Genomic DNA, 12,204 nt, shown 5'->3' with positions numbered 1-12,204 from the left:
GGAACTCTTGACAATTTTCTTAAACTTCATGATCTGCATTTCCCTGTTTAGTTATAGGTTTTTACTTCAACACACTGCACAGGGTACTAAACTAAATCTCTGTGAGTTTGATTTCATACTTGTTTGACCCAAAATTCAATAAAATTTATTTTGTATTAGAAGATATTTTTGCCAATTGAGATTAAAAAATCTATGAATTTAAAATGATATGCCGATGGATCAAACAATATTAAGTGACTTATTTATTAGAGCTAGTTTTCTAATTCATGTAAATTGAGAATTTGGTTGGCCTGTTTGCTGGCTTTGTTTGTATTAACATCCCCATAGAAAATATCACTGGTATTCCAGTGGAAACCAGTGGTATACCATTGGAATCCAGTGGTATACCACTGGACAACACTGGAATGACTTATTCCAGTGGTATTCCAGTGGAGTTACCATTGAAATTCCAGTGGAAAGATGCATTCCACTGGAATTTTGAATAAATTATACCAGTGGAAAAAAAATCAGTGGAATACCAGTGGGAAAAAAAATCAGTGGAAGTACATGTACATCTATACAGAGGGACAAGGGTAAAACGTATTGCCCCCTCCGCTATGGCAGAGGCAAAATTAAAAAAAAATCATACAGATTTGATTAGTTCCCTTTCACAGCATGCAGGTAGAGCCTCATATTACTTCAATACATGTGATACATGATGTGTTTACAAATGTAGTGTAAGCTTAAGTAATTATAAGCAAAAGTATGTCCATAAAAAAATATTTCCTTTTCATTGAACAACAGAAATTAGCTCAGCACCTTTTTCTTTTTTTTTCATACTACACCAGAAGAGTGTTACATTTTGAGAGTCATACAAAATTTGGGACTAACTTTGAAGTTTTGTAACTTACTTTGAGCTGGAGATGTTTCTCATGTTTCGTTTTTACAATCATGACAATGGTAAACTTAATTTCTTTCTTCTAAAGATGTAATTTCTGATTGTCTCTCCAAGTTCAAACATGTGCCTTTCTTAACCATCATACGGCACATAGAGGAACTTGGAAACAAAGCCCAGATTAATGACAATTCATTCTTTCCCAAACATTGCAGACCGGTGTCAATAATTATCATATTTAATGAATTACGTTTACCTATTGTAAAACGCTTCAATGACTTTGACAAAAGATTGCAATGCAGACAAATGATTACAAGTGACTGGGAATAGAAAAACGTCATAATTACGTCAGCAAAATGGTGGTTTTGACGCTTACAATACAAATGAAGATGAAGTAATATAGCTGTCAAAATAAAGCAGATTTGTTATCAGATAAGTAAATTATATATATTTTTGATTATTTTTTTTTTGCTGAATAACTATTTGTTGAAGCATTATAATAATTATTGATTAATTATAATAAATATAAAACACCAGAAAGTGAAAGTAACCTTTACATTTTACAGTGTTGGTTTAATGTTTTCCATTCAGGAATAACTGATAGATTTGTACAATATATTTTATTTCAAGGTAAACATAATTCATGCTTCAGCCATTCTTATGATTGTGTGTGGGCAAATTAAAAGGGGAAAAGGGGGGGTACATTATTTGAAATGTCATGAAAAGGCAAGTAGTATTCATGTTATTAATCTTACTCTATTGATATTTTAATAAAAACAACAATTATTAAATTAAATTATTACATTGTATTATACCTGATAGAAACTGTTTAATCTTGAGTGTTTATTTAAAACAAATATCAAGGACTTTTGATTCTTTGTGGAGTGATTTTTGATTTTGCAGGGGGAAACTTAGATGCATTTATTGATTAAAAGATCTGTTCAACTGGGAAGAATTTCAAGCAGAACAACTTCACCAAGATGTTATGTAGCATTTCTAGTTGGAAGTCCAGCAATTTCAATTACAGACAGGAAGAGAAGTTTACTTATGATAATAACACAAAAATGAATATTCAAGAAAATCCTTTTTAATAATTTCATGAACTTTAGATGAACAGTTCATGAACTACAAGTGGACAAACAATGTTCATGAATTAAATTACTGATGAACAGTTCATGAACACAGTAGTTCATGTGTTCATGAATGATTCATGGACTGGTATATTTCATGAACAAATTCATGAATCATTCATAAAAAATTTATGAACTATACATGAACAGGATATGAACTACAAATGGACAAGCGTGTTCATGAACTATAAAATCATGAACAATTCATGAATAATAAAAGTTCAAGAACTATTTTTGTTCATGAACTTTAATGAACCAAAGAGTTCATGAACACTTTCTGTTCATGAATAGTTCATTATTCACTGGTTCATGAACATGCATGTCCATTTGTAGTTCATGTCTAGTTCATTAACTGTTCATGAATCTTTTATCAACAATTCATGAATTGTGTTCATGAATCATTCATGAATCATCCATGAACATTCATGAATTATTCATAATCATTTCGCAGGGGTCACTATCAAAAGGAAAAAAAAATATCTTATTTTAAATGTACATATAATTAAGTTATAATTGAACAAACAATATAATATATAACAAACAACATGCCCTTTTTAAATTTATATAATTTAAGTAAATCTATATGAATTATAAACATAAATACTGATACAATGCATAGATCCCAAATGACATATGTACATTTCTAATTACAAAATAAAAAAATACAAAATTAACGTGTAATAATTGAACAAACAATATATATAAGGCCTAAAACCAGAGGCTCCCTGGAGCCTGGAGCCGCACACCTGGTAACCTGTTGGATACCCAACAGCAGCAACCGTCCATGTTTTTTTACAAATTGGAACAAAATGAGCAATCTTTTCCCCTAGGGTCCAATGTTAAACTATGTTCCCTGCTGGTGGCCATAATGGATCAGGTGTGGACATGTCGGATACAATTTTTAAAGAAAACCACCTAAGGACCATTGTCACCAAGTTTGGTTCCAACTGGTACAGTAGATTCAGAAGAGGAGATCTTTGAATACATTTTCCCAAAATGGCATCCATCTTGGATCATGTGTGGACATGACGGATACAATTTTGAAATGGGACTGCTCAAAGACTTTTGTGACCAAGTTTGGTTCCAATTGGCCAAGCGGTTTCAGAGGTGTAGAAAACAATAGGGGCATCCTCAGGGGTTTTCTTCAGAGCAAGGGATGACGGAGATCCCTCTCAATTAATGCCCCTTCAAAAATGGTGTATTATTTAATACAATTTAAGAACAAGGCGGGCTTGTGATTATATCCCCATCTGAACAAATTTTCTGAAGAAAACGCTGATCCTATGTCTCATAACTTTTTAGTTTTTTATTTAAATTGGAATTTTCATGCAGTATAATTTTTAGAGTGTGGATATTATAATTGCTTCATTATATTTGTACTTTCAGTAGAAATGAATTTTTTATAGTGAAGATTAAAGAATGATCATACCACAAAGATTTATGGTTGTTTTTGTTAAACTGTGAGTTAGCATGATGCATGATTTACTGAAACCCTAATTTCCAAAACAAGTACTGTGACCGCAAATTATTCAATACAACAATTTTTTATTGGAATTCCACTGGAGAGAAATTGTCTGGCATTCCACTGATCTACTGGAATTCCACTGATTGACCAGTGATAATTCCAGTGGAATCTACTGGAATTCCACTGATTTACCAGTGATAATTCCAGTGGAATCTACTGAAATTCCACTGATTTACCAGTGAAGATTCCAGTAGATCAGTGGAATGCCAGAGAAAATACCACTGGAATTCCACTGGAACTTGTTGCATTCCACTGGAGTTACCACTGGTAAATCAGTGGAATTCCAGTAGATCAGTGGAATGCCAGACATTTTTTACCGCTGGATTCCACTGGAATTCCACTGGAATCCAGTGGTTAATCCACTGATTTTGCCAGTGGCTTTCCAGTGGAATTCCACTGGAATTTTGTCATCTTTTTCTATGGGGATGTGCTCAAGAATTGTAATAAAGATTGACATCTAGAATAGGTGGAGTTAAACCTGTTTGAATTATACTTTAATTTGATTGGGTGTTATTCTGGAGATTCAGAACACCATATTGTACATGTAAACATTACAAGACTATGAAAATAAGACCCAATCTATATTGTTTGAAGATGTCAATCTTTATGACAATGCGTGAGCAAACGTTCATTCCAGTTTCAATCTACAAGCATTTGAAAATTAGCTTTAATAGTTTGTAAATAATTAAATAGCTATTTTGTTTGTGAATACATGTTAAATGTATGTATTGAAATCAAGTGGTTTTGAATTGCTTTGTGTAAATGTTGGAATTGGATTTTGTGTAATTGGTTACTTTCTATGAAAGTAAACTTTGAATCTTTAGTATGTTGTTGCTAAGCAAGAATGTAATTAGTGTAATGGTAAATTTTATTAATGATCTGAATTTTCACATAGAGATATGGGTACTTTGTTGCTATGTTTAAATGTTACATTACATTCTGGGTACGTTGTTGCTATGTTTGAATGTTGCATTGCATTCTGGGTACATTGTTGCAATGTTTGAATGTTGCATTGCATTCTGGGTACATTGTTGCAATGTTTGAATGTTGCATTGCATTCTGGGTACTTTCATTGTAAGCCAGTAAATATGACCATTGTGCAATTTAGATATCAGGTATTGTTGTTTGTTGTTTAATTTGTTATAATTGTTCATTAATTTTATCTTCTTTTTCTATATGATTTATTGTATCAATTTTAAATTCTAGAAAAAATTAAGAAATATGTATTCATTTGTTATTTATTATTAAGAATGTTATTAGACAAAATTATAAAATACAAGTTTACTACCAAAATATGCCACAGTCTTATTGATGATAAAGTGTGAATTTAGAGTCAAGTTGTAGAATCAATGTGAAATAAAAACCAAATAGATTCATTTATTTTTGTGGATACCAATTTTGGTAAAAATTTTATTTTCATGGTTTTTCTAAAGTATGCATAAAAACTTTTAGAAATTTTGCACTTTGTTTACCATTTAAATTCATGGTATATCCACAAAAACTAATAAATTGTATCAAAGGAATAATAATTAATTCTCAGTACAAGGATGGTTGAATATCAATTGTTTAGGATACAGATGACCTACAACAAGTATTTGGTTAACATTTTGTCTAATATAAAAAATTTTGTAGCTTAAGGTAGATTCATGGTATACCGCCATCTTGGATTGAGCAATCACAGTAAAAAATCGGTCTAGTTATTTGCCTTAATCTGCAAATTTGAAGATAAATTTGCAATTTAATGGTTAGACTGTTTAATAATATAAAGAAAACTTGGCAATTTATTGTATAATCCAAAATATTTAAACAAATATAATTTTTTTTGCTTTTAGAATCATTTTTTTCAAACGAGCCATTTAAGGGAAGATAACTCTTTTAGTAAAAAATTTATACTGGACAGATAGGGAATTTTTTCTTTTTACTTGTAGCAAGAAAACAAGTTCGGTGACACCATTTTTTCTTTTTATTTTCTGAAAACATATTACAAAACCTATCTTTTCACAATTTTTTTCAAAATTCTATCTCATAGATTTTTTTTTATGCACACAAATGTGTTTTCCCATGAACAATCTAACCAAATTTAGGCAATTTTCAACGACTCATAGCTTGAAAAATAGCACGATGACCCCTCCTTTTTATTATATATTTGAAAAGAGCATATTAAAATCTTCATTCTGGCTAAGTATAAGAAAATTCTGTCTCAAAAAATATTTACTTATGATCTACCTTAATATATAGAGACCAAGTGACCATACTTTCTGTCATCAGGGTTGGTGTCATAATCATCATTGAGGTTTAATCAGTTAAAGTTTTGTAAAACATCAATGTCTTTGTCATTATTTGATGGAATTTTTCTGTATTTTACTGAAAATTAACAATCTTTTGACAATTTAACCCAGAATGCTTCAGAATATGAATGTCAAATGGAGTGAATGATTTGTTATTTCCTCTTTTGAAACAATTATGTTTATAATTTGGTAAAAGAACAGCATATGAAATAGAAATTTTTACATGAAAGTGCTAAAAATAATACATAAACTAGTGTTCAGATGGATGGACTAGTCAGTATATTTATTATTGTTTATAGAGCTTTTTTTAGAATTTTTGCTCTAGTTTTTTATTATGACAAATGTATTATAACTTATTATTTAAATACATATTCATTTATCAGGGCCACATTAAAAGTTCATAGCTGAAATAAAGAATTCAACTTAGTAAGATAAAATGCCTACAGGATATATTAGATTAATGTTTTTATTATTTTCATATAAGTTGATTTACTTATTGCAGGCAGTATGTGTATTTATATATGTGATGTTAAAATGTGCACACTTATAAAGATGCTTTTAAATTATGAATAAAAAATGTAACCTTATTTTTAAAAAATGAAAATTATTGACCATGTGGACATTACACAATTAACAGAATATCTTTTTTTTTTTTGTCAGTGAATTGACATTTAAAGATTTGGTTGGCGGTCCTTCATTTCTATGTTCCATACCCCTAGCCAGAGGGAGGGTTCGGGGGTTCCAACAAACACCCCTTGAAAACAAATAAGCATTGTTAAAGTCAACATTCTGTTCGAATAGTGACTGTTAAAGTTGAGTTTGTGAGTCCAAATACCCCCCCCCCCCCCCCTTTGAAAATTCCGGGCTACGGGCCTGTGTTCTTAAATGATTTCTCTATTCCTTCTATTTTTGTTCATTATAATCTATTGTAAATTCAGAAATTATTGCTAAGTTTTTGTTATTGCGAAAAATACCACAGGGTTGTTATCGCAATAGAAGTTTCAACTCGCATTTTAAAATTTGTTGTATGAATTTAAAAGGATTTTTCTCAATATCACTAAAATTTAAATCACATTTTAGTCTAAAATGAAAAAATTGCAATAATAAATGCAAGCAATAATTTCTGAATTTACAGTATACATTATATTTTAGCATTATTCTTTTATATATTTTATTTTTTTTGGGCCAATTTCTTTAAGTTATTTTGTGCATATTATGACAGCAATTATAATGGTAATACCTTTAACCGGATAACAACAGTAGAACAACTTCAATTGGCCAATTGTGTTTTTTGTCAGAAAAACTTAACATAGTTGAACAAAATGACAAAATTTAATTGTGATGAATATTTCTCAAACATTAAACTTTGCTATATCTAAAATGTGTTGTGTATAAAGTGACGGTACCCAAATTGCACCTATTTTGACAGTTTTTTCAACTACGTTTTTTTATGATTAAGACAAAAGTTTCCATTTTGTGTTTATTTTGTAGCCGTATCCTTCTTTACTATATAGGTACACCAATTTGATTTTCAATTCATATGGAATCATAGAAAAATTAGTCTGAACTAACCTCCAAACCATCAATGATTCTGTAATGAGGAGTACCCAAATTGCATCCATGCTTAAATTCGCATCGTCAAAAGTCGAATAACAGAGCTTTTGTTTATTTTTTTCAAATATTTTGAACAATTGGATATTTGTCCATGCTTACTCTTCTTTTTTTAAGAAATGAATACTTGAAACATATTGTATTTGCTAATTTTAAAAAGATGACGTTTTGATGACGTCGCATGGCGATATTCAGTACATTTTGCTTTTTCAGTAAACACTTCATCTGTTGATAAATACTGTGAACGTTTTGTGTTTATCTAAATATATTTACCTATTTTGAAAGACATGTATAGTATCAAATCATAAAAATACAAATTGTTTAGTCTCTAGGAGATCTTGTAAGATTTCCGCTGCTATTTTTGCTAAATAGGTGCAATTTGGGTACTCGTTGCAATTTGGGTACTGTTACGTTAGATTATAAACACAAGTGTATGAAAACTAAATTTGTATGTTTTGACTAATTAAAATCAGAAAATAAATATTGGCATTTAAAACTATAACTTAAGTGATTATCCCTTTTATGCTTGAATGAGATGTGTTTTTTTAAGCCAGAAATACATCAGGTTTTAAGGAGTCCGATCATTCCACAAATCTGTCCATATCTGTCTGCTAGTCTTATTTTACAAGTTTTATGCATTTATTCATACCTAAGTAAAAGGCAGTTGTAATAAGTTGAACAAAAAGTAGAAATATTAATAAAATGTTGAAATGTGAAAGTCTTAATTTTGTATTTTAATAAAGAAAAGAGTTCAACATAGAGACACTAAGCAACAATAGATATTTAATCAAATCAAATGAAAACAGATATTATTTTTATTCCAATTGTGGTCTTACAGGGACCAACACTTACAATTAACAATTATGATAGTATAAGCAACAAAACATGAGACATTGTACAGTATATATCGTGACAGATATTTATAATAAACAAATGGAAATAGCATTCATAACAAAATAAAGGAAACAGTAGTATACCACTGTTCGAAATTCATAAATCGATAGAGAAAAAACAAATATGGGTTACACACTAATCCTAAGGGATACATATCAAATATGAGAGAACTATGACACAACAGAAACACAACACCAAAATGTAACAAACACAGAAACGATCTATAATGTAACAAAAGACATTAGAAGTCCTTTTTTTCTCCTTCCTTCCTTATAACCATCATTATTTCTATGTCTAGCAGTGCACAAATTAAAAAAAAAGAAAAAAATATTAATATATAAAAAAGAAGATGTGGTATGATTGCCAATGAGACAACTATCCACAAAAGACCAAAATGACACAGACATTAACAACTATAGGTCACCGTACGGCCTTTAACAATGAGCAAAGCCCATACCGCATAGTCAGCTATAAAAGGCCCCGATAAGACAATGTAAAACAATTCAAACGAGAAAACTAACTAATGTAAGTTGAATTATTATCTATAAAGACGGAACTTTGTTCATCTGCTGGAGACCCCAAATGACAGTGCTCTAGGATATACTTTTGATTGTGATAGGCAACAACAGCAATTCTACCCTTGTCAGAAGCAGATATAAAAAGATGTGGTATGAGTGCCAACTTGTAAAAGTGAACTATTTAAAATTTAAAGTACGGCCTTCAACATGGAGCCTTCGCTACACCAAACAGCAAGATATAAAGGACACCAAAAATGCCTAACAGTACAACCATTCAAACAGGAAAAACGGTTTAATCAATATCAAATACAAGAAACGAGAAACACTTTATAAACTACATCAACATACGACCACCAATGACTTTATACTGTGTTTTAGTCCCGCACCGACGAAGTCGAAAGAGACTTTAGGTTTGTACTCTGTTTGTCTGTTCACATGTCAGTCCGTCAAATAAGTTTTTCACACTGTTTTAAAAAATTCAAATTTTGTTCCGGTCTGATATTTATATGCAAAGTTATGGTCCTTGCTAGTCCAGCACTGACATTGTCTGTGTCATAGTCCATTCATTTCAGAAATACAGATTGTTGTATGAAACTTATTACACTGTGTATTGTATATTCTATCCTCCATTTAGGATTGAAATAGTAACAAAAATCCTAAAATCCAAGTCAAATTCAAAAAAGGGAAGATCAGAAACAAAATAAAATTAAACGCTTCCTATTAACAGAACATTAAAACATCTGCCATATTCCTGACTTGGTACAGGCGTTTGCCAAAGAATAAATGGTGGGTTTAACCTAATTGTATAGCTGGCTTACCCTCCACTGCTTTGATAAATGTTTATAGTGCCGTTAAATTGACAAATAGAATTAGCATTAAACAGGCATAATAGGTTAATTATCTGCAGTAATGTATTTGGCACAACTTTTTGGAATTTTGGATCCTCAATGCTCTTCAACTTTGTACTTGTTTGGCTTTATAAATATTTAGATATGAGCGTCACTGATGAGTCTCATGTAGACGAAACGCGCGTCTGGCGTACTAAATTATAATCCTGGTACCTTTGATAACTATATTCGTCTCTGTATACGTTTATCATTTCAGTATAAAAGGTGTTTCAATTTGATCAAGAAACATGTATAAAAATGAAAAAAAATGTTATCGTGGAACTTTTTTTATAACGTGTGACCACGTACAATCCAACTATGTTACACAAAAAAATGAATTACTTTGACAAAATCATCAAGGAATAAGAAACAGTGTGTATGGTTCCCCAACAAAACATTCGAATCAGACCATTTCTAAACGACCACAAAACTGTTAAAGGTTTATATAATGCTATAATGTTGTCGTCTGCGTCTTCGTCGTCCGAAGACGAATTTGGTTTCCGGACAATAACTTTAGTTAAAGTAAATGGATCTCTAGAAAAATTGTACAAGAAGGTTGATACCACAAAAGGTATCGTTTGATGCGACTGTCATACTAGTGACAGCTTTAGATAGCTTTAAAACCAGATTTAATCCACATTATTTACATAAGACCATAAAATTGAGAAAGGAAATGGTGAATATGTCAAAGCGACAACCACCCGACCATAGAGCAAACAACAGCCGAAGGCAACCAATGGGTCTTCAATGTAGCGAGAATTCCCGCACCCGTAGGTGTCCTTCAGCAGGCCCCTAAAATATGCATAATAGTACAGTGATAATGGACGTCATACTAAACTCCGAATTATACACAAGAAACTAAAATTTAAAATCATACAAGACTAACAAAGGCCAGAGGCTCCTGACTTGGGACAGGCGCAAAATTGCGGCGGGGTTAAACATGTTTATGAGATCTCAACCCTCCCCCTATACCTCTAGCCAATGTAGAAAAGTAAAAGAATAACAATACGCACATTAAAATTCAGTTCAAGAGAAGTCCGAGTCTGATGTCAAAAGATGTAACAAAAGAAAATTAATAAAATGACAATAATACATAAATAACAACAGACTACTAGCAGTTAACTGACATGCCAGCTCCAGACCTCAATTAAACTGATTGAAAGATTATGTCTTCATCATATGAATATCAGGTACAATCCCTCCCGTTAGGGGTTTAGTATCATACTATCATAAAATATATGAGAAGAACATAACCCGTGTCATGCCAACAACTGTTTTTTTTAGAAATAAATGTGTTTAGTTCCGATGCAAAGACCCTATCAGTGAATCAATGTTAAAGCCAAAATATGCAATCTTTAATGACCTGACAACAGTATCGTAACTATATCCCCTTTTAATAAGTCTATTTAAAGGTTTTGTTAGTATCTGAGGAGAATACTGACATTTTTGTGCTTTATAAAGAATATTTCCATAAAATTTTGGATGTGAAATACCTGAACGTATAAGATGTCTGCATGTTGAGTTATATTTACGAATTATTTCCTTATACCGGTGATAAAATTTAGTAAATGTTTTGACCAGTTTGTGATATCGAAAACCCTGGTGTAATAATTTCTCAGCAATACATAAATTTCTCTCGCTAAAATCTAATACATTGTTACATACACGAGCGTACACTGTACCAAGTCAGGAATATGACTGTTGTAATCAATTCGTTTAATGTGTATGGGCGTTTGATTTTGCCATTTGATCATGGTCTTTCCGTTTTGAATTTAAATCAATCTCCAGCATGACGTAGTGAGCAACCAAAACAGACATTTTAGTCTCATCTGTACTACTATTACACATGTTATAGTCTCAGGTCTCATGTAATCATGATTGGCCCCAAACATACAAATATGTGTAAACAGAACTGGCTATAAACTTCAAACAAACACACAAATTGTCCTCACAAAGTTAAGACGCAAAGAAAAGAGGTGATACTAGCAGATTAAAGGATTTAATTGTTAATTCATTATAAAAAAAATCTAAATTTTTATTATCAAAATATAAAACATGCTACCGATACAGTTAGTATACATTCTAAAAATCAAACCTTAAAAAAGGCTATCATCACAAATTTTCTAATCAACATATATGCACATATCACTAATATTGAAGCGATTATTTTAAATTTCAGAAACAACATAATACAAATCGATGTGTGATAATATATAGGGTAAAGTTATTGGCACACTGATTTGTCGTGTTTTCATTTGTACCTATTTATAATTGTGAAACTACTTCATGTTATGGACCACTGCCTACCAAAGACACACTTTGTACTTATAATAAAAATGATAATATAATAATAATAATATAATAATAATAATAATAATAATAATAATAATAATAATAATAATAATAATAATAATAATAATAATAATAATAATAATAATAATAATAAAAACTAAAACTTTATTAAAAAAGGGTGGCTA

Source organism: Mytilus edulis, chromosome 3 (genome assembly GCF_963676685.1).
Source record: "Mytilus edulis chromosome 3, xbMytEdul2.2, whole genome shotgun sequence".
Classification (NCBI taxonomy): domain Eukaryota; kingdom Metazoa; phylum Mollusca; class Bivalvia; order Mytilida; family Mytilidae; genus Mytilus; species Mytilus edulis.
The sequence above is the reverse complement of the archived record's forward strand: the minus strand, read 5'-3'. Positions refer to the sequence as shown.